The sequence below is a fragment of the Neolamprologus brichardi genome, chromosome 14 (assembly GCF_056152115.1).
Source record: "Neolamprologus brichardi isolate AB-2024 chromosome 14, ASM5615211v1, whole genome shotgun sequence".
NCBI classification, from domain to species: domain Eukaryota; kingdom Metazoa; phylum Chordata; class Actinopteri; order Cichliformes; family Cichlidae; genus Neolamprologus; species Neolamprologus brichardi.
Window position 1 is genome coordinate 25,020,689 of NC_142117.1, and position 27,596 is coordinate 25,048,284.

The window sequence follows — 27,596 nt, forward strand, 5'->3', positions numbered from 1 at the left end:
TTTATTTTGAGGTTAGCTTGAGTCTAAATTTGATGCAGAGCATTTTCTAACAGCATTGTTAGGTAACTGATAATTCTGTGTCTCCACATTTTTTTCCGAGTTAAGCAGCAACAAGCAAGGTTGCAACAAGATTACATTATTCTGTTTGAGTAGCACTTGCGACGAATGTTCTTCTATTGAACACTTTTCAACAATTTACATTATTTTCTCAACAATTGAGTGGCATTCATCTGTGGAAGGCAGTCAGGGGCGGCAGTGCTGAACTGCTTGTCAAGCTGACAGCCAGAGGACAATCCAACCTGGTGAGCAGATCTGACTGAATAACTGGAACAAGCAGGGTTATTTGTCTTCTTTGCATAGTAATATAATATAATATTTCTGATTGCATAGCTAACCCATTATTTATCTTTGTTGTCCTTTAGTTACAGTGTGGTTGTTGGTCCTTGTGGTCAACAAACTCACAATAGTGAAATGAACTACCAACTAAAAGTTTTAAAAACCTTCACACAAAATGCGTGCAACTCTTGGGGGGAAGGAATCTACGCATTAGTATTGTGACACTGAACACTGTCAGTTCTGGAGGAATGCACTTCCAGTTATTTGTGATGCATTCTGTTGCACTCAAGTTAATTGTTCTACCCTGCAGTTACAGTTTAGACATTTCCTTGTATGGTTTCATGCAGATGAATGATGTGTGATGAGATTGTGATTACAGTTCTGCCATTACAGAAACCTCTGAAAGCAATGGCAATTGGCCACAAGTTCTCACATCTCATAAATGATGGCTTTCTTTTTATGGTCCATCATGAGCAAGATTTTGGTTGTAAATAATTGGTAAAATCAGTTTTATTGGATATTACCCACTGTTTATCCTGCCTGTGCACATAACATAACTAAAGGTCTTGTACAGGGGTGCAGGGGCAGGGATAGCTCAGTAGGCAGAGTGGTTGCCCCATGGTCGGAAGGTTGGCGGTTCAAATCTGTTGAACGGCTACCCCGATCAAGGTACGCACTGCTCCCCGCCTGGATTGTTGGCTGCCCACTGCTTCACTGAGTGAATGGGTTAAATGCAGAGGTGTATTTTCCCTATGGGCGTTAAGAAAGTATGCATTATGTTACGTTCGTGTACATTCCCCATACATGAGTGGGCGTCACGTGTGTTAGTTACGTTTTCTACAAACAAAACAACCAACTCCCTTACCCCTCCAAAAAAACTGGAAAACTTGCTGTCCTGTTGAATTCTTATGCGAAAGTGGCTCATGATTTATTGACAAAAGTGCCCACGTTCATGTTTTCAGTAGGTATGATTCATATAAACATTTACTATGTATTTTTCCATTTCTTTTTCATACAGGGATATATAGCGCGCTTATGTATTTTCAGCAACTTCTCATATTTTGAATAATTTATACCCACACTAAACTAAAGTACCATTTTCAAATAAAAACAAAAAGTAATGAAAATATCAGCTCTGAAAAAAAAATTGCTTATGTGAAAATGTGTTGCTAATTTTGAAAGAATTACTGGTAATTTGACATTTGACTCTTGCCAAACTCTTGAGAGTTGCTGCTTTTTTCTTCTTGACATTTCACTGGTGTAAGCAGAACTTACTCAGGCTCAACAACCTTTAAATTAAGGGTGATGACAACATTTTGGTATTCTCTTTGAGTTTCTGGCAGGAAAAAGACTGATTAGCGGTCGGTATTTGTGCATTTGCGTCTCTTTTAAACAGTTTTAAAACAGTTTTGTTGTAGACTTCACAAAACATAATTGTATTTATTTGGTTTTGATTTGTGATTGTTCTACAATAGCCTCCTTCATATTGTTTGGATGATACAGCAGTGGCACTGTTGATAATCTGCATGTAAATGAATTTTAAAAATAATTCATCGCAGTGATGCTTGTTCATTCTGTTTGGTGTGAGTTTGTCTCAGCGGGAAGAGTCTGATTATTACAGAGGCAGACATCGAACCCCTCGCCCATCCCCGCTCCATTTCTCTGAGAGAGACGAGGGAAGATGTGTTTAAAAATAAATGGGTAAATATTATTTTGCTGTCAGATATATTGTTTATAAAGCCTGCTCAGACCGTCATCAGCAACTGGAACTCAAGTCTTGACTAGACGTTCTGCTGTTTACAGATTAATCTAAGCGCTCACTATTTAATCACAGGTTCAGTGTTATTTAGATGTATGATATAAAATATTTTTGCTCTGCTTCTATGGGTGTAATCACAAAAAGGGGTCTTTTCATTTTGCAAGCAATATAATAAAGCACCCTGATGACTACATCAAATGGCAACTGTCCAGCAGAGCCTCTACATCCCCTGATAGCAGGGAAAGAATTAAAATATAAATGTCCTGGAGTTTGTCAGAATAAACTATGGTTTTAGATATAAATTTGCATGTGATGTTTTTGTTCCTTCTCACTACCTTGGTGTACTTGGATCCATGATGAACGGTGTCAAAATTTCTCATTTTTTAAACTTTGATCAACCTTTGCAAGATCATCCATTGAAGTGTAATATTGCTGAGAATAAAGATAGAAAATATATGTGCATAAGAATTCCCCCCATCATTCTGAATGACATAAATACATAAAAAGATGTGCTTGAAATAACATCTATGCAGATACCGCTCAAACACTGTCTATAAAGGTCTTCATATAGAAAGAGGTGAGAGAAATATTAGCATAATACTCCTGGAACTGCCTCAGTGAAAGTTTGTGACATATCATAGAGAGCCACAAAATGAGTCCATTCATCATTACCTTATTCCTAGATGGGGTGCCTCGATGGTGTTATCGTAATTACCTCAGACCATTATTATCCCAAACTCCTATAATGACTTCCCTTCTGCTATGATCATGACGTCAAACCTTTTTTTTTTTAAATCATATGATGTCCACAGTCCTGTAATTGTGGTTCCTGAGTGTTTATATTTTTTGTCAATCCCAGCGTAATGTGCTGAGAGTGACAGCACCTATAGGATTCAACTATAAACTTAAAATAATAGATGAAATCCAAACAACCTCTCAGGTTGTGGTTTTTGATTAATTAGTTAGTTGACTGATTTAATTTAGTTTCTTGCACACTTGAAGATCGTGTCAGTTGAAACTCTTCTTGAGGTTAGCTCTGATGGTCTGGTTCACCTTTTTTATTCAACTTGAGTGCTCAAAGCGCTTTTGGCTACAAGTCTCATTCACCCAGTCACGCACACATTCAGCACTTTTATCTGCACCTAAGCATACCCTCACAGTCTGATGGATGAACAGGGGGCAACTCTCGTTTCGCTATTTTGCCCAAGAATATTTCGACATGTGGACTGGAGGAGCCGGTGACGGATCCACCAATTTTCTAATTGGTAGATGACCTACTCCACAGGTAGTCACAGCTAGCTGGGGCCAAGGTGACACACTGATGTGTCATATCATTGATATGAAATGACATATCAGAGCATCATTGAATAGAATAAAGTGATCACACTGTGAGGTGTGTCATAACACAAAAATAAGAACAAAAAATGCTCTCAGTAACTGGAACGGAAAAGGGAATTTTTTGACTCTAGGTCTCATTTTTTTGTTCCCTGGAGCTTTTTAAAATATATTTGTTTATTGTAATACCAACTACAACTCTTTCCGCATTTATTATGAGAGGTACGTTTCTGCTCTGTGAGCAGCCTTTTGCTTTCAAATTGTTTGCACAGTACAGATATATAACCAGACTTGTTTATTTTGTCTGGTAGCAGACTGGCACTCAACTATGCAAGCTAACGTTACTTTCTAACTTCCATGAGCAAAACCTTTTTGTCAGGGCTCTGTGTGCAGGCGGATGGAGAGGAGGATCCAAATGCGAGACTCGGACACTGAATACAACTCAAAACTTCAGCTTTATTGCTGGCATGAAGACAAAACATGAAGTGAACACTGAATACTGAGAACAGAAACACACAGGCATAATCTGATAATCTGGTACAATGCGACACTGAGCACAAGAAAACACAGGGCTAATATACACAGGGTGGTAATCAGGGAATGGGCAACAGGAGGGAGACACAGCTGGGAGAAATTGGACTAACGAGACAGGGGGGCAGTAGAACTGAACACACTCACATGAGACACAGACCTTCACAATAAAACAGGAAACAAGAAACCACTAAACAAAGATGCAGACAGAGAGGCAGACAGAATATAACACATGCAACTCAAACAATACGTGAAACAACAAATCCTTAAACACGGATAAACAGAAACATGGAACTCTAATAATAATAATCATCATAGCATCAGAGAAACAAAACAATCATTCAAAAATAAACCAAAACATAAGAACTCAAAATGCTTGGTCGAACCTGACCCAGAACCGTGACACTTTTTCTATCCAGCAAATAATGCCACATATTTAATTTGGAAGATTTTTATATTAGATACCCATCCTGATACAAGCCCAAATGGACTTCACAAGTTAGGCAAATGTGCAAACCAAATTCTGCAAAGTTAACACACTGGTGATAACTTTATGTTAATACCAGTTTTGTTTTGTTTTTTGCATTAGTTGCACAAGTTGTTGTCCCCAGGGTACCTAGTAATCTCCAAGGAAATATAAAATGTCGAAATGAAAAATGTAGCCAAAGAGGAAATATCAAAAACTGCAGATACTCCAGTGGCCTCCATTAGATCATAAATCTCCACAGACTTCCATGTTAAACTGCCCAACTTTACAGTATTAAATAATATTTAATTATAATTATAGATATTTAATTACTCATCCATCTCTAAACTGAATTTAGGGATTTCATCAATTTGATTGACAGATGTCCCAACCCAGGCAGCTGAAGCCAGTTAGTTCCTGGCTAGGGCTGCTCAGCTAGCCAATCACTGAACTGGCCCTACCTACCATGTTTAATGGAATCATGTGACAAATAATGTGGTGCAACCCATCCAGAAAGTTAGCGCTTCAACGTCCTTCAGTGTGGGTGAGTGACATTTTTTTAATAGGCTTTTACTTAGTACTAATTAGCAAATATGTGTGTCTGTGCCATTGGTTTTCTGGAAACACCTTGCTAACCAATCTCACTGGCGTTAGCTAATAACTTCGACATTTTATCCAAAGGAGGTGGCTTCTGGCTTAAAAGGAGTAACTCAAACTAACTTGTAGCCAAACCACCAATGTTAAGCCTTTGGGGGACATCACGGTGGCTACATTCATGATTTATATAAAGTCTGTGGGTGTATTATATTTGTGAATTATCTATAGCAGTAGGTTACTTGCCACAGAGTCCCACCTCCCCACCCTGCAACAATGCTGCACGGAGAAAAATTGCTTGCACAGATCAGGAGCAATTGATGAAGTTGTAGTTCCTGTACACATTAGTCTCTCTAATGTATACAGGAATACTCCCAAAGTATAGTGTAGACAGGTGCACGATGTTTACAGTGCAGATGTGCTATACAAATCTAAACCAAAGTGGACAAAAATCTAAGAGCTGCAATAATTAAACAGTTTCACCACCTTCATTATGCATAAACCTAATCAATGGCTATTGCGCTTAAGGGGAGCTAAAGTGTTGTTAATGAATCGTTCCAATGAGCAGTGAGTTCTCTGCCTCTCTCTCACTCACTCCTGCTCTGTGTGTGTGTGGGGTTAGTGTTAATGTCTCTAATGAATAGATGTGGCACCCAGAGTCTGTGGACACCTGCTACTACCATTAGTCCCAGAGAGCAGACTAATCATCCTGGCTTTCATATCTGAGCAGGTGATTCAGTGTCCCTCAATTTCAAGGACCCTTCATTACACAGACCACCTGAGTGTTTAGCAATAGTCCTTGTACTGATACATGCTTCTTCTAGAGGCAAAAATGGAAAACCCATGGAAAAGCCCAGTGTATTTAATTTAGTTTTCTGCCCCTCAGAGAATTGCCTGCAGGAGCAGCTTGAAACTTAGTGGCATGTTCTCTGCATACTTAAAGAAAAAAGTAGAGTGGTGAGTTTGAGTTGGCAGCTCAGAGAAGCATGGTAACCCGTGAGTATATAGTTGTATGTAGAATAAGAGCTTTACACAATAATTGTTGATTTAAACTTCTGTAGTGAATATGCAGTGGCAATAAAATGCTGAGAATTTTTCTCTCGTGGATTTAGAGCAAACGTTTTTGCATCCCTCGTGTTTTTTCACTCATTTGTATGTTGTCTCACATCCTTTCTGTTAGTTTTGAGAATTTGGTGCCATCTGTGAGTTCTTATAGTGAGGCTGGGGTTATTATTCTGTCACTGATCCATTCAAAAGGTATATCAAAAAGTATTCAGAAATGCATAAGAGAAAATGATGATACTAAACAGGCCAATCACAATCATTATGGCCTACATAGAAGTTACATGTAATTACATTTCTACACCACAAATTTAACACCAAAGTATAGATCCTATGTAATGCTGGTTGTAATTTAGGTATCCATTATACTGTCAAATTTAACTGCATACCATTGTACATGTATCCTGTCCTCAGGTTTTGTCATAATTTCCCTACTCCATGTAGCGCATAGTTAATAGAGAGGAACATTAGTCACATGTGATTAATTACTCCAGGAGTCACTCTCATGGTCGAGCATTGCTAGCTCGGCCTAGGTCACACTAAATTGTTAAAACTAAATGACACAGGCACAAAAGGACTTAAATAATGATTTGACCATAAACATTTACATCTCATAAATCCTTAGTATACTAATGTACAGAGCTTTTAGTTCATGTTTTCCCCCTCGAGGGTTTCATCTGCATTCATAAGTGTAAAGTTTTGTTGCCTAAATCCAAGTACAGGTCTTATTATCATGCAGCTCAAACAAGGACCTGTAGAGTTAATAAATATAAAGTTTATATCATTAAACTAAAAATCTCTAAATTCAATCAGTTATCTTGGCATGCTTAAATTCACTATGACCTGTTGCCTCTGACCTCGTCTTTACCCTGGATTTCTGCCTTTTGCTGCCAAACTCACTGATTAAATTATTGTCAAAACAATTTCAGCAATCGATGCTCACTGATCCCAGTTCTTATCTGTTCCCATGGCTACCGAAAAGACAGAGAACACAGTGGGGATGTTTCTGTTCTAAGTGTTGTCTACTAAGTTTTTGGAACATGCAAAAATATGTGTTTCTGTTGATTAATTTGGGGTCAAATGGATTAGACGCAGAATGGTTTGCTCCAAGACTGAGATACTGAGGGGCAGAGAGTGCGGTGGAAGATGCAAAATAAACGAAAAGCGAAGCTAGACGTTTAAAGACTGAGCGTTGGGGGTTACCAGCGTGATGGTTGCGCTGCAGGACTCAGCTGTGATATGCTGATTTATAGGGCCTGAAGGACAGCCACGACCTTCCACCCACTCTGTCTCCATGGGCAACGGTAGAGAGGAGACCTCGTCTCTTTTTCTTCCTCAGTCTCATTCCCTCTACTTCTCATTCTTTATACTGCTCCTTTGTTCGCCCTCTGATTCTGTTCATTTTCTGTCTATAAGTCTACAGTTGTTGATAAATCTGTGCAGTAAATAACTAACCAACCTCCAGAAAAGTGAATAGTGGAGGGAACCGTTAGTCTTTTTGTATGTCCGTCTGTATGCCTGCATGAACATGTGTAGCCACCCAGTCATTTTACTGGGCTATCCAGCTGTACTTCCCTTGTTTATAATGTGACTGAAATGTGTTATCAAAGGCAGCAGGCCTCAGTGGACTGGCAGTAGCAATGGAGAAAAGGAAAGAGACCGCAAAGAGGAAGCCTGCTTCCAGTAACCATTACATCAACCCGCATGCTCAGAACACAGACACACACACAGCGAGACAGACACTCGTTATCTGTCTCTCTCCTCTTTCCACATACTGCTCTTTCTTAACGTAAGAAGGCAGAAGCAACAGTTAGTGGTCACATGACCACAAGAGTCTTTCCTCGTTTCAGCGTCAGCTGGCTCCAAGCAGATGTGAAATCGAGGCATGCAGGGAGATTTCAGCATGTGAAGTATTTTCTTTCTTTATCAGTATTTTATCAGAATATTCAGTCTGAACTACAACAGCAAAGGGGGGTGGGAGGGAAGCTGTTGCCATGGCAACCAAAGCCGCGGCAATCGTCATCACGAGGCTTCTTCTGCATCGTGTGTGTGTGTGTTTGCATGTGTGTGTATGGACACAGCGTGTGTGAGTTCACCCTCCTCTCTTCAGACAGGAGGCGAGGACATCCCCCTCTAACACTGTGCCAGAGAGGAAGAGAGAGAGCGAGCGAGAGCAGAGAGAGAGCCTGACTGAAACCCCATAATGCACCGCACGCTGCAGGGCTGAAGTCGTGCAGATTCATCAGTTCCTGTTCAAGGGGTTGTCTGTGAGCGCACACGCACTCATACACCCAGACCGAAGCAAGAAAATACACGGACGTCCAGGCAGGTAAGACAGCTTTGCTCTGACCGCACAGATAGCGCCGAGTTTTTCGAGATCGTCTGTTTCTCTGTTCGCCCCTGCCAAGTGAGAAGAGAAGAGTGGCTCTATACAGAAGCCAGGGTGTGATTAATATTTGACATGTTATGATCCCGACAACTTCTTTGCCTGTTGCTTGTGACTGCTGCTAAATTCTGTCTCAAAAAAACCTGAAACTAGGATTATTCAAGAAGAAGAGTATATTAAATAGAGCGGAATCAAAATAGTTGATATGCCTGTGATATATTCATGTCAGTTTTTGGCTGTTACTTGGCTTGGTATTTGCATGTTTTTTTCCTTTGATCTAGCAGATTTGTTTAACTGTAGCCAGTTTCAATACACTGGATGTGATTTTTGTGCGTGCTTCTGTTCAGATAGTGCTGGTTAACATGATGAAACTTTCAGTAAAGCTCTGTCATTCTGGACAGTTAAATTCATCAGAAACAGCATAACATGTTCATTTTATACTAAAACATATCTTTTTATTGGACAAAAAATTTATTTATCTATAAAAAAAGACAACAATTATACAATTGTGTAAAACGTATACGTTTTTAAGGTAGTCTACTGTATATGCCCTAAATGACACTGGTGTAAGCTGACAGGTAAAAGGGTAGCTTTTGTATTACGGGTCATTTTGCGGTTTAACTGTCACAGAGGCTTGTGACCATATCTCTTGCGCCAGAGACTGAGGCAACCTGAAAAGCGCAATTGAATCAGCTTAGCGCACACACTCTTAAACTTTATCACCTCCGGACTCAACTGGGAAGTCTCCCCTCTGGGACTCAAGTGTAAAATCATGTTTTAACAATGTTAAGTAGAAAGACAAAAAAACCCCAACCCAAATCAGTCAGTAAAACTGGTTATTTTGGATTAAATCATAATTTCAGAAAGACTTTTGAATGTGTTTTCTGAAGAAATACAAATTCTGTGTTTAAATGAAATATGGCTGAAATTAGTTTTATTATAGTGCTTTATCACAAAAGAGCCCTCAAAGGAGCTATGACACGAGGAACTATATTTGTGTATCTTGCACCTTTTGGAAACAATTATGTAGATATGGGATCTGTTTTTGCTGAACATTAACAGGCTATGCAAAGAGCTTTTTGCAAATAAAATTTAAAAAAAAGGAAAAAGAACAGAAAAAAAGAAACTACAGTGCAGATTGCACAAAAATGTCTTGTGAATATTCAGCTTGTCTCCATTTAGCACTGGCCAAAAAACAGTCTCTTTGCTGTTCCACTGCTCAAAATCCACCTGTCAAATTCAAAATGGAGTTGATTCTCTTTTTCATAATGGTTGCTTTCATTAATTGTCTCCCTTCATGTTATCTGTTGCTGACTGTATCCTCTTTACCTCTTAATCTTCTCCGTAGCTGTGTTGGTGCTTAAAAATGTACTTGATTATTTCCAGGTTTGTTCATGTATGTATCTGCATAGCTGCTTTGTTACATGTGTTTTCTGCAGACGCTCCAAATGCCTGCCTGTCTTTAGTTAAAAGTTTGGGGGGCGGGGGGGGCTTGAAAAATAGTGGTTTGGCTCAAGCGGATTGTGAGAGTAAATCCAGAATTTCTCTGAATAACAGTGGTTATACCAGAACTATTTCAGTGGTGAGTTTAAGAGGTTTTAAAACAAATGATATTCACATATTCTACTACTGGTCTGCTATAAAGCGCTGTGTTGAAAGATTCCCTCATTTTTAGTACAGTCACACTAGCAGGGCCCCAAAATATGTTGGTACTTGTACACAGAGTGTTTGCGATTAGACCTTGAATGTTTAACAACAGACTTGCTATGTCAGGTTGTCCCTGTATGATTTTCGATTCTGCAAAATCTTTAAGGTACCGTATGTCTGTGAAGGTTCTCAGTCATCCAGGTCATCGTAGTCAAAGGAGCTTGCAAAGAAAAGCGTCTGGACTTCTTTAAGTTACTTGAAGACGTTTCACCTCTCATCCGAGAAGCTTCTTCAGTTCTAAGGTCAAATGGTGGAGAGTCCCAGATATAAACCTAGTGGGAGTGTCCCCCCACAGAGGGACAAAAGGACCCCCTGATGATCCTCTAATCGCCTGAGCCAAGGTGTGGAACTGGGTGTGGGTCCCAATCAGCCAGAGTTTCAGGTGAGTTCATTGTGAAACCTGGCCCCACCTTATCATGCGAATTCCTGAGGTCAGATGGCCCAGGGTGTAAATGGGCGTTAAGGCGTCTGGGAAGGGATCTCAAAACTGGATTATAGATGGCAGAGAGTTGGTGTCGTAAACCACCGCCTCTGTTCAAAGATGGTCGCTCACAATGGACATAGATGGCTTCTTTCACTCCTCTTTCAAACCATCTGTCCTCTCTACATACATAGGGGTACATAGGGGATGACAATGTTGTTGGACGCAACAACATTGTCATCCCCTATGTAGCCGGTGTATCAGAGAAACTCAGGAGGGTTTTCTCCAAGCATGACATCCCGGTGTACTTCAGACCCAGCAACACACTCAGACAAAAACTGGTTCACCCGAAAGACAAAACGCCAAAACACAGACTTAACAATGTGGTGTACGCTGTACAGTGCAGCGAGGAATGCCCAGACCTCTACATTGGAGAGACCAAACAGCCACTTCACAAGCGCATGGCACAACACAGAAGAGCCACCTCCACAGGACAAGACTCAGCTGTCCATCTGCATCTTAAGGATAAAGGTCACTCTTTCGAGGATGCCAATGTTAACATTTTGGACAGAGAGGACAGATGGTTTGAAAGAGGAGTGAAAGAAGCCATCTATGTCCACTGTGAGCGACCATCTTTGAACAGAGGCGGTGGTTTACGACACCAACTCTCTGTCATCTATAATCCAGTTTTGAGATCCCTTCCCAGACGCCTTAACGCCCACTCACACCCTGGGCCATCTGACCTCAGGAATTCGCATGATAAGGTGGGGCCAGGTTTCACAATGAACTCACCTGAAACTCTGGCTGATTGGGACCCACACCCAGTTCCACACCTTGGCTCAGGCGATTAGAGGATCATCAGGGGGTCCTTTTGTCCCTCTGTGGGGGGACACTCCCACTAGGTTTATATCTGGGACTCTCCACCATTTGACCTTAGAACTGAAGAAGCTTCTCGGATGAGAGGTGAAATGTCTTCAAGTAACTTAAAGAAGTCCAGACGCTTTTCTTTGCAAGCTCCTTTGACTTAAGGTACCGTAGTAGCTCTTCTTTTGGTCTGGGCCCAACCCTGGCTTTGCTCAGCAGCATGGCTCAAAAGTGATATATGGGTCCAGATCTGCACGTTCAACTACAATTGAGGCTGTCTCTGGTGTTCTACTTGAGATTTTCCCTCATTCCTGCCTTTATTGACCTGGAACACAAGTTCCACATGTTCACGAGTCCATGACCTCATTTTGATATGATCAGCATGAGAAAGGATTGAACGTGTAACGGCTTATGTTCGAAAGCAGTGACTCAAAAGTCTTTTGTCGTTCTCTCTTCCATACACAGACATCAGCAGAGTGGTGAGCAGGAACCTTAGTGTGCAATAAATTTTCTGCAATTGCAGCAATTATCTGCAAGTCCAAGACCTTTCACTCTGCCTTGTTTTTTCATCACTGTATTTATCCCTTTTGACTAGAAGGCTGCTTGTGCAAAGTCCTTTTACTCAAACAATTCTAAAAGAACTGCGTTTTACTTGATTATTTCCATTTCATACTACTTACACTTTGTCTCAGATGGAACATATGCGGTTGAGATTCATACCTTGGAGCTGGTAATCAGAGTACATCAGCTCCTTACAAATAGGGTTCAGTCATCTTTAACATTTGTATACATCTTGCATTTTAAAGAACAAATAAAAATAGCTGCTCTGTAACACTCGCACAGCCATTGATTTTCTGAAGTAAGAAATGCAGTTTTACATTTGAAGTTTGAGTAGCTTTTTATAAGACTAATCAATAGTTTTCTGTTAGCAAAGAGACAAGCTGCAAAAATAGTGTAAAACATGTCACCCCTAATGACATATCCACAAAACATTATCACCTCAACCTGCAGTTACAGACTTAGCTCTGCCTTCCACTGAAGCATGTGTTACTGCTTGTGTTGACACCGAACACACTGCACTGTTTCAAGAGCTATTGCTACCCTACCCAGCCAACAGCAAGGGGCAGTGAGATCCTAGTTCAAGACTAATGAACACAGAATATTTTGCTGTTAAGGAGAAAAATATTTTTTGAACATTTGGGGGTAGACAAAGTATATATATTAAGTTATATTATGTGTGTCTAATTGACCTAGATGAATATTAACCATCCATCCGTCCGTTCATCGGTCCATCCATCCATTCATCCATCCATCTAGGTACACCCTAGACAGGTCGCTAATCTCATGCAGGGCTAATATATAGAGACAAACAAACATCCATACCCATGGTTACTTCAGAAACACATTAACAAACAAGTGCACACATGCACTTAACCTAACCCCATAGATGTGTTTAAACTGTGGGAGGAGATCTCACGCAGACATGGGGAGAACACAGAAAGGCCCCAGCCTGGATTTGAACTCATGAACCTTCTTGCTGTGAAGCAACAATTCTAACCACAATATTCTTCTTCCATTTAAAAGGATCATTTTAACATTGTAATATTTGCCGTGTTGCCTGCAGAAGTGTTGGTGAGTGTTCTGAATGAGGTACATGAGTAGTGACACTATGTACACTTGCGTAATTTTGACAGGATAGTTTCAAATCAGACAGGGCAAGTTGTGCACTTATTTGAAGTAACACTGCTGCATTTGAATGTGTCACATTAACTGTTGCATTTATTGGACATTTACAACTCGCCGAGCCTCTGAAACACATCAGGTACTAAATTCTTCTGTGTTGAAAATGACTGTTTTATGCACATTAACACCAAACGCAGCCACAACATCAGCGGCTGTTAATATTAGCTGACTAGCAGTGATGTAATTTCTGATCAGGGTTGGTTGTCCTTCCCACGCTGCTTCATAATTAAGGGCAAGAGGTGCGCATCATTCCAAACTGAACTTCCTCACTGTTATCATAAGTACACTATTCCAGCATGCATAGTCCGACTACAGATGATGCTTTTTCCAGTGCAAAAATGGTGAACTCTAAAACTCCTAGTGTTTTAGAGTTCACCTGATTTATAAAAGATCACAGTGCAACATGTACACATTTGGACACACAGCGCCCCAGTTGAGCATAGTCCTGTAAGCCAACTACAGGACCTTTTTTGGGCACAGAACAATGACTTGCCATCTCTAAAATCTGAATTCCGTATTGCTGGTGTCTGTATTGTGTTGCTTTGACTCTATGAACGAACCGATAAATATTTATAGAAGCTGGAGCTAAACACTTAGAGCAGTGCAGAGATCCATCATAGGTGCCTTTGAAGGCGGGCTTTAGCTTGCTGTTCAGTCAACACCTTTCACTTACTGTCTTACACGCACACATCAACACACATGCACAAATAAATAATATACAGGATGAAATACTGCTGCTATAAGTCAGTGATGTGGCTCTGAGTCACTCGGTAACACCCACCTCACACACACACACACACACACATGCATGAACGCACACACACACGCACCTCTGCAAAAACAAAGCCAGATATTCACACATGCTCACACACATACACACATGCACCTGACGTAGTGTTTGATGGAGTTAGAAGCCATGGCAACAGAGCTGTGACTCTTGCTGTCCTGTGAGTGGACTGAAGCTGTGGAGGAGGGAGGAAAAAGCTAACAGCCAACACGGCTTCTCAAGTGCAGCTATTATTATTCCCATTCTCTTATTTCTTGCTTTTTCCTCTTCTTGCCTTTCACAGCAGCTATCTTTATGGTGCTTTTGTTTTTCTTCAAGACCGTTAGAAAGACTATGAGGTTCAAAAAAGAAAAAAAAGAGAAAAACTCAACCGAGAGAGGCAGAAGAGAGGTCAGGAACTATGTATTTTTGAAGCCATCGATTGCAAAACCTGACACATCATCAGAGGGAATTGCGCTGATTCTCCCTGCTGCAACCAGACAGCATTCTGGATAGCATCTTATTTGTTGACATATTATTTTTATCTCACCCTTCTCACTTGCTGCCTCTCCCTCTTTCAGACTATAACTCTTCCTGTCTTTTTTTCAAGTCTTCCTAAAAGTATTCCTCCTTTGCAGTTCTCTCTCTTTTCCTGAGAGCAGGGTGGTGGTGGAGGAGGGGGCGTGCAGGTGGACAGGTCTCGCAAACATCATCTGTATAAGATTAACTGACTGCAGATACAGATGGTGGAGAGACAGAGAGGGAGGTGTCGGAACAGTGCAGGTGAATTGCATTTCGGTCTCCGGTAGCACTGTCACGGTCTGATTGTCAGCATTTGTTAACATACACACGTGCACACGGATGCATGCACTCTCCCTCGCGCAGCCAAATCGTAGGAACGTGGCTGTTGACAGCAGAAGTTTGTCTGTTCCCCTGCGTTGCCCTCCCTCTCTCCTCCCCTCCCTCCATTGCATACGATCCAAGCACGGGCTGTGAAAGGTGAACTTGCAGCCTGCTGTGGATAAATTATGTGTGACATGTTTAGCTGTGCTGCCTTATATGGAGACTGGTGTATCTGAATACTGTAAGGCTCTGCCAAGAAGGAAGGAGGGAGAGAGGGAAAGAAGAAAAGGAGGAGGAGGAGGAGGAGGAGGAAGGAAAAGAGGCAAGGGAGAGAGAAAGCGAAGGAAAAAGGAAGGAGGAGGGGGCGGTGGCAGAGGGAGTGAAAGAGAGGAGTGCCGCGAAGCAAGCATGAGGTTTTCGCTTTCCATTCTCCCCTCAGCAGCAGTCAGATGAGTCCATGCAGAGATACAGTAAGTCTTGCTGTTTACTCAGTTTATATGTGTGTGTGCCTGTGTGTGTGTGAGTGTGTGTGTTTGTGTGGGTTGCGTGCTACTCTGCGTTAACAAGACCGAGTTGTCCATTCTTACTTTTTCTCCTTTGTTCTGCCGTGACTCGCTTTTGAACATTTTTATTTGCCATCTGGACGTTGAGTGTGTTGATGTGTTGATGGGTGTTTGAGTGAGTTTTATGAGTGTTTCTAAGTATGTGTGTACATGTGCAGATTGACATTGCGCCTCGCTGCTAATGTGTGGTAGTTTTGATTTGCGAGAGCATAAATGTGGAAAAGAGCTGAGCAGACAAAAAAGAATGGGTAAGGTTGGTGTTTAATGTTTTGCAGAGTAGTTAGCACACACTCACACACAAAGACACACACACTCACAGTGACACACATTCCCTTTTCTGGCAGTTTACACCGTGTCTGTCTTTTTTTTGGACTGCAATAAAGTCCCTGTTGTGTGAAAACTGCTGGTAACACTAATGCTAAATATGCTCTCACCCTGATGGATACCTGAATGAGAAACATAAATACACGCGCACACACACACCAACTCAATCTCTGACTCGAGAACAGTCCTGCACTTCTGTACAAAAGCAAGGCTACTGGTGTTTACAGTGCAGCTGCCCTCAGGAAATGACCTGAACGTTACTCAGACTGACACACAAACGCACGTGCAAAAAAGAAAAAAAAAAATCTGTTGAATATTGTGTGTAATGTAAAATATTCACAATATGTACAGGGCTTAACTGTGTGTCCGTTAAGAAAAGTACATTAAATGCTATTATCGTTGCACCAGGATTGGTTAGGAAATGAGGAGCAATCGTGTGAGGAAATTATGATTATTACATGTGCATAATTTCTGTTAAAAAATGTGATTCCCAGTTTATCTTCATGCACATCTCATTTGCCACTCATCTACATACATTTTCCACACTGCACAAAAAGGGGTTGTGGTGCATGATGTCTCTTCGATGACAGAATGGAGGGTTTCATTTTAAGCTTCATGAGTGCCTCACACCTAAAATTCTCTATGAAATCTTTTGAACTTTCTGATTTATTTTTTTTATCAAAAAGAAGGTAAAATATTAATTTATCAAAGGCACAGCTTATAGCTGCTCACATTTAGGACTATACCATCACTTTCCAGAGCAGTAAAAACACAATAAAAGCATTGCGGTGGTTTACCGGTAAAAGACTTATTTTGATGCTGCGAGGTGATTTTCCCTTAATGGTATCTTGCTCCAGTGTCATGGCAATTGATAGTGACTCACAAAATTGAAAATACAGGTTTAAAATTTAGCAGAAAAAAAATGCAATGATGCCTGAATGTTGATTGTTTGTGGGCGGCACACCTACCGCTATGTATAGTGGTAGAAGTAAAACGAGTACCATATTTGAGCCCACATACACAAACTGACGCTCCTTGCTGCTTGTTATCAATCATTATCTCCACACCTGCCACTCTCTTTCACAGTATTACTTTCTCATATTGCACATCTCTGTCTCTGTCTCTCCCTGCAGCTTTCAGTTTTATTCTGTCTGCCTGCTTTTTTTGTGGCTCTCGCTTTGCTTCTCTTTCAGTGTCTGAGTCGGTTGAAAGAACTTCTCTGCAGATCTACAAGGTCATTAGGGTATAGAACAGCGGCGTGTGGAGGCACTCAGATACATACTGAATTTCACAGCACGCATAACTCTGACTAATCAACTAGGAGTGTGTAAGGCAAGAAGATGCTCTAATAGGGAGAGCGAGAGAATGCTTGATTACCTGCGTTTGTGAATTTTTTGCAATTTAAAAAAAAATGTAGAAAAGGTCTGTCCTCATTTCTCATCCTCCCCCACCTTCTAGTTTCATCCACCACCTCTTCTGTCCTTTCGAAGTGATGTCATCTCCCTGCTGTCTTCAGCAGCCATGGGGCAGTCTGTTGAATGCAGATGAGCAGTGTGTTTGTTTGAAAAAGCTAAAGTGTATGTGCATAACAACATGAACTCACCCTTACTCTGATTTGCATTATTCAGTTACCAGAAAATAAGAAAATGGTGTGGATGCTTTGATCAAGGTGAAAGCAAAAGAACGTGAGCGGACACGACTTTGAATTCCAAGCCTCAGAAATTCGACACAGAGCGTGTAAGTGGCAGATAGACAGCCACTCAGACAAATGGTTGGGGAAGTCCTACGAGGCCATTTGGCGAGTGGCAAAGTCACAGTGAGTCAGTCAATGGTGTATGATTGCTGTTTTCCCTGCAGTCTGCAAAGCTGTCACCGGACTAATGCACACTAGTGGAAGATGTAATCTATAGTAAATACAGTTGGCTCCATAGAGCAGCCCTCTGTGGTTTCTACAGATTAAGGTGTCAAACAGAATCACTGGTCAGAGACAGCTGAAGAGTACAGATTATCCCCATGTTTGGCCGATTGCTGATCTGATGACAAGCCATGGATCCTGCATTTCGTATGTGGGTGTGGTGGTGATATTTTCTTCTGAGAGGGGCACTTCTTTGGTATTTCCTCATTTGATCAAAAATGCCAGACTCTTGGATGTGGAAAAAAGTCCCAGAAGGTCAAATCATTAGCATTAATAATCTTCATCTACTGAACTTTACGTTACGTTATTAAGCTTTTTCAGACCTCCATTCCTTATCGGGGATCATCTCACAGTTACTAATCTTTTTTTTTTCTGTAAAGGAATTCCACAGCCAAGTAGCTCATAAATAATTCTCATTTTGCTCTACCTTTTGTACCTTTTGCTCATTTTCCTCACTCCTCTCATTATTGCAAAATATCTGTTATGTTTCTCAGGCCATGCCACCTTTCCCTCCCCTGTCTTTCCATCTGTCTGTCACTTTAACTGTGTCGCTTTTCTTTATTATAACTTTTGCATTCACTTGTCTGCCTGTATTGTCTTTCGAGGCTGACATGTCTCAAAGCGAAACAGACATTGTTAAACTGAACAGTCATGTCAGTGACATCGATTGTGTTTATGCGTTTGCTGAAAATGGCCCTGTGCTTGAAATGACACATGCTGAGACGCCAAGTGAATTTACAATTTTGGCTTTTTTTCCTTTTTCAAGAGCATCTGTCTTCCACCTTTCCAGCCATTAAATCTATATCCCCTGGACATCTTCTTCTATCACTCACTGTCTCTATCAGTCTTTCGGTCTGTGACTCTTCCTCTCATTCTCAGCGTTTTCCAATCTTTCAAAATCTACCCTCCCACCCACACTTTTGCTATTCCAGAGAGGAGCAGACTGGTCTGGCAGTGGGTTGGTTTATGTCCATGAACTCAGTGACACCCTTGCTGCCGCTGCATTACACCAGGCTGGCATCACCATAGCAAAGTAGCCGTACTGCAGTAAATGAGGAAGACAATGTGTACATCCACACAATATATGTGTACATGAGGACTGCATGTAATCCCCTCTCCCTGTGTAGCATACCAAACCACATATCTGTATGATCTGTATGATCTCACACATCCCAAGTCATATGAGTGTGCTACAAGTGCCTCCCCCTTCTGTCAATGTGCATGTCAGGCTCTTTAAACACTTGTGCTGATACCACAGTGCAGACGACAGCTTGCACACGTGCCACTTGACTGCCCCTTGTCATCTCCCCTCCCCTCTGTTTGTCTTACAGCTAAAGGAGGGAGTCACAGACTGTGTGGTTAATGTGTTTGTGTGAATTAGAGAGAGTGCACGAGAGATCGTTGATGTGCATATGCATATGTATCGCTCATATGGTAGTATCCTGATTATAAATGCACTTGGTTACCCTTACGTTGATCACTACAATTGTGTTTCCTCTAGCTGATGCAGGCCTGCTGTCGCAGTGCTAATGCGTGTGTGTATGAGTGTCGCAAACTCGGCATCAGAATGAGGTATAAGATTACCCTGATGGTACAATCTGTCTAACCGTCATCATAATGGAGTATCATTCCACAATGACTAACACTCAGCTGAAGACTGTCAGATCAAATCTCCAGCTTGAGTTTGTTTGACAGGGTTCATGTGTGAGCCCTATAATTTCAGTTAAACCCCCAGCAAGGTATTTGAGTTCACTTGTGCCATGACTAAGATCCCCCTCACTGTTCCTCTAACAGCTTGAGAGGGAGGAAACCAAGCAAAGACTTTATTTTTCCTGAGGTACTGTAGATTCAAGAGAAAATTGCCTAAAATCAAACTAAGGCACAGTTTTCAGTTTTATTTATATAGCACCAAATCACAACAACAGTAGCCTCAAGACACTTCATATTGTAAGGTAAAGACCCTAAAATAATACAGAGAAAACCCCAACCATTAAACGATCCCAAGCAAGCACTTGGCGAAAGTTGGGAAGAAAAAACCTCCTTTTTAACAGGAAGAAGCCTCAAGAACCAGGTGCAGGGAGGGGCAGCGAGGGGAGGGACAGAGGACAGAAGACACAATGTGGAAGAGAACCAGACATTAATTATTAACTAATGTAATAGTTAATCTAATAACAAATAATAAAAGTGAAAAAAAAAAGTTCAGTGATCATAGGAAGTCCCCAGCAGACTTGGCTTATTGCACTGTAATTGAGGGAGGGTTCAGAGTTACCTTATCCAGCCCTAACTTTAAGCTATATCAAAAAGGAAAGTTTTTAAGTGTAATCTTAAAAGTAGAGAGGGTGTTTGTCTCCCAAATCCAAACTTAAGAGGCCTGAAAGCTGAAGGCTCTGCCTCCCATTTAACTTTAAATATCCTACGAACCACAAGTAAGCCAGCAGTGTGAGAGCGAGGTACTATCAGGTCTTTAAAATAAGATGTGACGTGATTATTCAAGACCTTATAGTATGTGAGGACTTTTAAATGTGATTGTTAGTTTAACAGAGAGGCGATGAAGAAAAGCTAATATGGGAAAATTATACTCTCTCCTTCTATTCCCTGTCAGCACTCTCGCTGCAGAACTGCGGATCATCTGAAGGCAACAATCCATTTTTCGTTGTCACTGTGACATTTGATGTTTTCGTATCGAGGAAATTAGTTTCCTCTCTAATTAGGACTGCATGTAAACCTTCAATATAACTTGTATTCAGAAAACAAAATCCCTCATGCAATATTCCAAAACAGGTCAGAAAGGACACCATTAATCAAGTGTGTTAAGTCATAGCACATTAAATTTCAATTTTGCAGCACAGTGTATCTGTTATTTCCATTATTAAAATGTATTTAAATAGTATGCACCATTCTGGGCCAGAAAATAACCAAAAACAACTTTTGAAACTACTTGGATAGATGTGTGGTTTAAAGACCAGACCAGTGTTGCCTCACTGCAAGAAGGTCCTGAGTTCGATTCCACCACCTGGCCTTTCTGTGTGGACTTTGCATGTTCTCCCTGTGTTTGTTTGGGTTCTTTCTGGAAACTATGGCCTCCTCCCACAGTCCACAGACATGCAGTTAGTGGTCATTCCAAATTAGGTGTGAATGTGAGGTGGGAATCTGAGTGCGAGTGGTTGTTAGCCTTATGACAAACTGGCAGCTTGTCCAGGGTGTACACTGCCTCTTGCCATATGGTAGCTGGGATAGGCTCCCTAAAAAGGATAAGCGGAAGAGAATGTATGGATGTTGAAATGCTGTTGTATTAAATTAAAGAACTCTGTCAACATGTATCGTAAGAAGTAAAATGACAGAAATCTGTTAATTGGTAAATGGCCTGTATTTACAGTATATAGCGCTTTACTAGTCCCTAAGGACCCCAAAGCGCTTTACATATCCAGTCATCCACCCATTCACACACGCATTCACACACTGGTGATGGCAAGCTATATTGTAGCCACAGCCACGCTGGGGCGCACTGACAGAGGCGAGGCTGCCGAACACTGGCGCCACCGGGCCCTCTGACCACCACCAGTAGGCAATGGGTGAAGTGTCTTGACCAAGGACACAACAACCGAGACTGTCCAACCGGCAACCTTCCGATTACAAGGCAAACTCCCAACTCTTGAGCCACGATCGCCCCCAAATCCGTAAGTTAATAACTTTGTCTAAAACTTTTATATCAAAAAGTTGCAGTTACCAGTCCAAAATCTATGTCCTTCACATCCAATGGTCCTTATTGGAGTCTTTGCCGGGCCGATTCTGGCCCCCGGACCTTATGCTTGACACTCCTGCGGCAAAGCTATATGCATATATACAGGCGTTGTCTCCTGCCGTTGCGCTACCCCTGCTCCTAACCACTGCAGCCTCATTAATGGACAGCCCAGTGGCCGTTCCCGATGTCACAGTGTCATTTGAAAACTCTGTGTCTTTCCCTTATATTGCTATGATATGAGGCTGGACCTGACACCATTAACCACTTTGTCCTTGCTTTAAGCATGGTTTATCTAGTTGCCGTGGCGATGGTGACCTTGCAGCACATTACTGGTGGTACTGCAGCATAAGGTGTTGTGTGAACAAGGAATGAGTATAGAGACAGCGAGAAGGAGAGATAGAGGGGGCTGAGACAGTGGGCGAATAAAACGAGGACAGCTACTATTAAAAGACTAGCCACGTTCACAGAGTTGTTTATGTCACATGATACTGCGAGTGCAACTTAGCAGAAGGCGAGCAGATTTGTTTGAAGAATAAAGACTTGGGGAGAGAAAAATAAGTGAAACACTGAAGCATGCATGTGTAAAGAAACAGAAAAGGAGAACAGGTGGAGATTAGGGTACAAGAAATGTTGAAATGATATCACAGCAGAATGCCAGGCGTGCTTTTTAAAACTCTGCTTTTTCCCCTCCCTGCTTTCCCCTTTGATTCCTCCTCTTGCGTACCTGCCAGTTCACACCTTGATTTTCCTGTCTTACTACCAGACACCGACCTCTGTCTCTTACAGACTTGTACTAATTGCTCCTGTTTGCCTCTCATCAATCGCTTTCCAGCTTCTAGCCTTTTCCTGTCACCACCTTTGGTCTTCTTTACTCTATTTGTCTCTCGCAGGCTCTCCCTGATGTGCCTATCAGTATAAAGGGCAGCTCAGGTCGTTTATAGATGATATCCTGGTCAGCCGGTGATGCGGTGTAATACGAAGCGTCCAGCATCTGCTTTTTGCTGCTGCTGCAGTCAGCGCCCTTTAACCTCTCACATTACTGAATTTCCCCTTCTCTTTTTTCCCAGTCCTCGCCTCTTACGCCACCAACTTCTTCCTTAATACCCGCAGTGCAAACTTACTGAACAATTAAATTTGAGCCAGAAGATAAAAATCCCCGTTTCTAACCTGCTGTATTCCCAAATTCCAGAGAGAAAGAGCATAAAAAACAGATTCTGAACTCTTGGCTGAATTTGTAACAGTTAAAGAGTGGCTGAACCATCAACTTACTGCATGAACACACAAGACATTTCAAATGCTAGACAGCAACTCCGAAGGCACTTTAGTAGATCAGAGTTTACCGTGTGACTCTCTTGGGGAATTCTGTTTTCAAGCATATTATTTTCTCTTAGTTTGCAGCAAGCTTCTGTTTCTCAGTGAACTGTGTTTGGTAGATCATCCGTAGGAAATCAAACATGAAGGAACCTGCTTTCTAGCTTTCTTTTCTTCACCTTTGGTTTTATTTTTTTTCCCTTTTCTGGAAGTCATTCAAGGTGAATAAATGACTCAGATCTCTGGCCTGTGTTCACAAAAATCTTCCTCATTCTTCCTCTTTTTGTCTGTTCATTACTCTCAGATGCAGGGCTGCATGTTGCTTCAGTTAACAGCTCAGTTTCATGTGTGTTATGCTCAACAGTACAAATTAATATCATGGTATGCAACTATATAAAAAATAGCACTGACATCATTCTGAGCAACTAATGTATAATTAGTTATATCTATGCTACAAATGGCAGTGTTGTTTTTCTGTTTGGCCTTTCTTTCTGTTTTATTGGCTGGCTTGCCATTTTGGCTCAGACGTCCTGAACAACTCCTGATTTAAGTCTCATGACATTTTACGTGGACGTTCATGGTGCCCAGAGGATGAACCCTGCTGACTTTTTCAGTGGTGCCACCTGCAGGGTGACATTTGCATTTTTATGTGAAATGCCACAACTGCTAGTTGATATTGGTGTGCAGCTCAGAATGATTTACAATAAATTTGGTGATCTTTTCATTCAATTCTAGCTAATAGTGGATAAGTCTCTACTACTACCAATAGCTACTTAACAAATTAGTCTTTTTGCTACATGAATATTTTCAGGTTTTTGTAGCCTACCTTGAGTTTTTCATGTGTGAGCAGGCTGTGGTTGCATGCAGATAAAACCTGCGTTTGGCAAGCAAATTGGATATAGCGTCCATAAACCATGAGCTGTAACTTTTTATTACCTTCTTGTTCTTTATCTGGATGTGGAAACAATGACCAGAGGACAAAAATGGAAATCTTGACTCAAATATTTGGATAACAGAAAGCCACAAAAACATTGGCTGTTGTCCCCAGAGGCTGAGTCGCTCATGGGGTCACAGATTTCTCCATTTTGAGCGTTACATGCAGCTTCTCACAGACATAACATGATATTATTTTTGTTGAGTCTTATTTTTGTTCAAATTAGTTGCCAAATCAGTGTTACCTTTGCAATATTATAAAGGTGTTGCAGATATGTTAGTAAGAGGGTCTTAGTAGTCAGTACTTCCACAGCAGGGGTGTCACTCTAAGCTAAATCAGTGTGTTTTTCCTGGTCAGTTGTTATATGCATGAAATAATGTAGAGTTGGGCCAAATGAATGGCACCGTTTTACCAGACAGATTAACACAAGATCAGATGGCTCTCTTTAAACGAGCAGATACGTGAACCCTGGTGACACTCGGCATTACAGTCTGCTTTGTGCTGACCACGTGTCAACAGCTGGGGTTGGCCTGGAATGAGACAGAATATTCAGCCAGTATTTTATTCTTTTTAATGAACTCTATGTGTGTATGTGTGTGTGTGTGTGTGTGTGTGTGTGTGTGTGTGTGTGTGTAGGGGTGCATGTGTCTGTTTGGGGTTTGAAGAAATCGGGGTGTTTTGTGGGAGTGTAACATCCCCAGGTTTCTGCACTCCAACTTATTACTTTGGCTAGTTGATCTGATGGTGTAATAATATCTTCTGCCTCAGGCTATGGGAAATGGCCACATGCATTATTCACACGTGGTAAGATGCTTATTGATGACTTCTTTATTTATATATTTCCTCTGTGCCAGAGTCATTTCTCACATTTGTTACCTCTTAGTTTTAATCCTGCTTTGAGGTGAGAGTCGACTAAGGTCTCACTCCCTCCCCCGTGTGGAACTGGCACTAATAATGCATGTAAACGTGGAGCCCCATTACATCTATATTATTTTGTCATAGCTGTTTCATTTAGGATATTCCAGAACCCGCAGAAAGCATAACTCTTAACAGAAAACTAGCATGCCATTGCCTTAGGACCCAAGGGTAAGTTTGTCTAATCAAATCCATGTACATTCTCTGTTTGCTTTCTTTTTATCCATGCAGCCTTGCAAATGAGGCATATTCCCTTTTATATGAGCATATGCGAGAGTTCAGTGCAACTGAACTGTGGGGTTATGCTCTGATGTCTCATGTCCTTTGTGCTTAGACCAAATAAAACAAGACTTTTAACCAGGAGACCCAGGATCATCCCCCACTTGGGAATATCGTTTTTGATGCACTTCAGTTATGATTCCATTATTTTGTGTTACATTGTTAACTTAGGTTACAGAAAAGTACAACTGTTGTCCGTTTTCTGGTCATGCTGATCAACACTTTGAAAAATTATAAACATAATATAGTGCATGTGAGACATTTACACTTTTGAAACTACTTTTAATAAATGAAAACAATAAAAAATGTTGAAACTTTGAATTTTTAATGTGGATTTTGGAAAAGAAAAAGTTATGTGTCCCTTAAAAACGTTGGTAGGAATGCTGCACAGCTATTGTGATTAACTCATAGGGTATGATTCTGCAATGGAAATGTTTGCAAGGCTTATGAACTGTCCTATGAAGAATACTGTCCTGTAGTCTGGCAAATCAAATTTAAATATGACATCATAGCCACTTGACTCACAGTTCAAATATAATCAGAGCACATGGGATAGCTGACACTTATAAAGGCAACAATAATACATGTTTTCGGAGAAACGTATGCTGCTTTGTATGAAAGTGAAGGTTTTGCTCTGTAATGGTTCAAACTGGAAGCGTCTGTGTGGCAGCCATAACACGAGACAGATGACTTCTGTAAATACTAAGGAAAGGTACTTTGGTGCCTACTTTGTCACACTGCTTACCATCGGATGCACTAGTGCATCTTTAATAAGAGGAAAGAAGATAATGGCTTTAGTTCGGAGAATTCGAAGCTGTTCGAGGAAAAAAATGATTACACAAATCGTGTAAATGTTAATTACCGGTGCATTTCCTACTATAACTTGTAGATGTGATGATATGTTTTAGACATACAACAGTTTGTTATTCTCGTGGGTGAGCCATGGATATCATGCTGTTTTATTAGAATCTGCATTAGTTAGTACCAAGGTTTAATAGGTTTTGTCACGGGGTGTAAACGGACTCACGCGCAGACCAGGGATCCTTGCAAGGAAGACAGGGAATTTATTTACTTTCCCGGGTCTGGGAAAGATCTGTACACAGAAACTCAGGTTAGAAGCAGACTGACAGAAAGAAACTCACAGAATCTATTTTTCTGACTGCAGGGGGACTGACGCTGATTGCTCAACAATCCAGCGACGAGTAGCACCGTGCTGCCATCTTAAGTAGGGCTCGGGATTGCGAAGATAGGCAGCAGGTGTGGAGATAGCAGGTGCGTGGGCCAGGGGTGGGAGCCCATAATGAGCACCGCCCCGGCAGGAGAGAGAGAGAGAGAAAGAAAGAGCAAAAACACAGGGTGAGGCACAGGGACCATGACAGATTTAGAGAGTGTGCTATAAATAAATAGCGTGAATACATACATCAGTACAATAAATTTAAGGTTTACCATCAGTTTCAGCATTGCTGTATTGCCAGACTTCAGGATTATCATTAATTAATTTTAATTCAGTCACAGATGCCGAATGCCTTAATAAAGACTTGAGGTACACTGGATCATCTCCACAGCGGGAAGGAGAAATGTCTGTGAAGGTTCTCAGTCATCCAGGTCATCGTAGTCAAAGGAGCTTGCAAAGAAAAGCGTCTGGACTTCTTTAAGTTACTTGAAGACGTTTCACCTCTCATCCGAGAGGCTTCTTCAGTTCTAAGGTCAAATGGTGGAGAGTCCCAGATGTAAACCTGGTGGGAGTGTCCCCCCACAGAGGGACAAAAGGACCTCCTGATGATCCTCTAATCGCCTGAGCCAAGGTGTGGAACTGGGTGTGGGTCAGCCAGAGTTTCGGGTGAGTTCATTGTGAAACCTGGCCCCACCTTATCATGCGAATTCCTGAGGTCAGATGGCCCAGGGTGTGAGTGGGCGTTAAGGCGTCTGGGAAGGGATCTCAAAACTGGATTATAGATGGCAGAGAGTTGGTGTCGTAAACCACCGCCTCTGTTCAAAGATGGTCGCTCACAGTGGACATAGATGGCTTCTTTCACTCCTCTTTCAAACCATCTGTCCTCTCTGTCCAAAATGTGAACATTGGCATCCTCGAAAGAGTGTCCTTTATCCTTAAGATGCAGATGGACAGCTGAATCTTGTCCTGTGGAGGTCGCTCTTCTGTGTTGTGCCATGCGCTTGTGAAGTGGCTGTTTGGTCTCTCCAATGTAGAGGTCTGGGCATTCCTCGCTGCACTGTACGGCATACACCACATTGTTAAGTCTGTGTTTTGGCGTTTTGTCTTTCGGGTTAACCAGTTTTTGTCTGAGTGTGTTGCTGGGTCTGAAGTACACCGGGATGTCATGCTTGGAGAAAACCCTCCTGAGTTTCTCTGATACACCGGCTACATAGGGGATGACAATGTTGTTGCGTCTGTCCTTCTTATCCTCCCTCGCTGGTGTCTGATCTTCTTTTCTGTGCCTCTTTGCTGACTTTAAGAACGCCCATTTAGGATAGCCGCACGTTTTGAGTGCTTCCTTTACATGTGTGTGTTCCTTCTTTTTCCCTTCAGGCTTAGAGGGAACATGTTCTGCCCGGTGGTGTAGGGTCCTAATTACTCCAAGTTTGTGTTCCAGAGGGTGATGGGAGTCAAACAGGAGGTACTGGTCCGTGTGTGTGGGCTTCCGGTAAACTTCGATGTTGAGGTTGCCATTCTCTTCAATGTGCACAGCGCAGTCCAGGAAAGGCAAACAGTCATCCTTTGTGTCTTCCCTGGTGAACTTGATGTTTTTATCCACAGGATAGGAGAAATATAAATCTACAG

At 41.6% G+C, this 27,596-nt stretch overlaps 2 protein-coding genes across 6 annotated transcripts in view; one reads left to right on the forward strand and one right to left on the reverse strand.

Moving 5' to 3' along the window:
- The window catches only part of LOC102783319 (succinate receptor 1-like), a 55,426-nt gene that overhangs the window by 24,404 nt on the left and 3,426 nt on the right, over nucleotides 1-27,596 (reverse strand). The gene's annotated exons all lie outside the window — the stretch shown is intronic.
- LOC102800179 (muscleblind-like protein 1) overlaps nucleotides 8,223-27,596 on the forward strand; it is a 66,745-nt gene continuing 47,371 nt past the window's right edge. For 2 of the 5 annotated variants that reach the window (XM_006795300.3, XM_006795302.3), the window contains exon 1: nucleotides 15,137-15,283. The gene's annotated coding sequence lies outside the window, so the exon portion shown is untranslated. Of the gene's footprint in view, nucleotides 8,413-15,135; nucleotides 15,284-27,596 lie in introns of those variants that run through there. The other 3 variants (XM_006795301.3, XM_087851021.1, XM_006795303.3) reach the window with 3 other exon arrangements.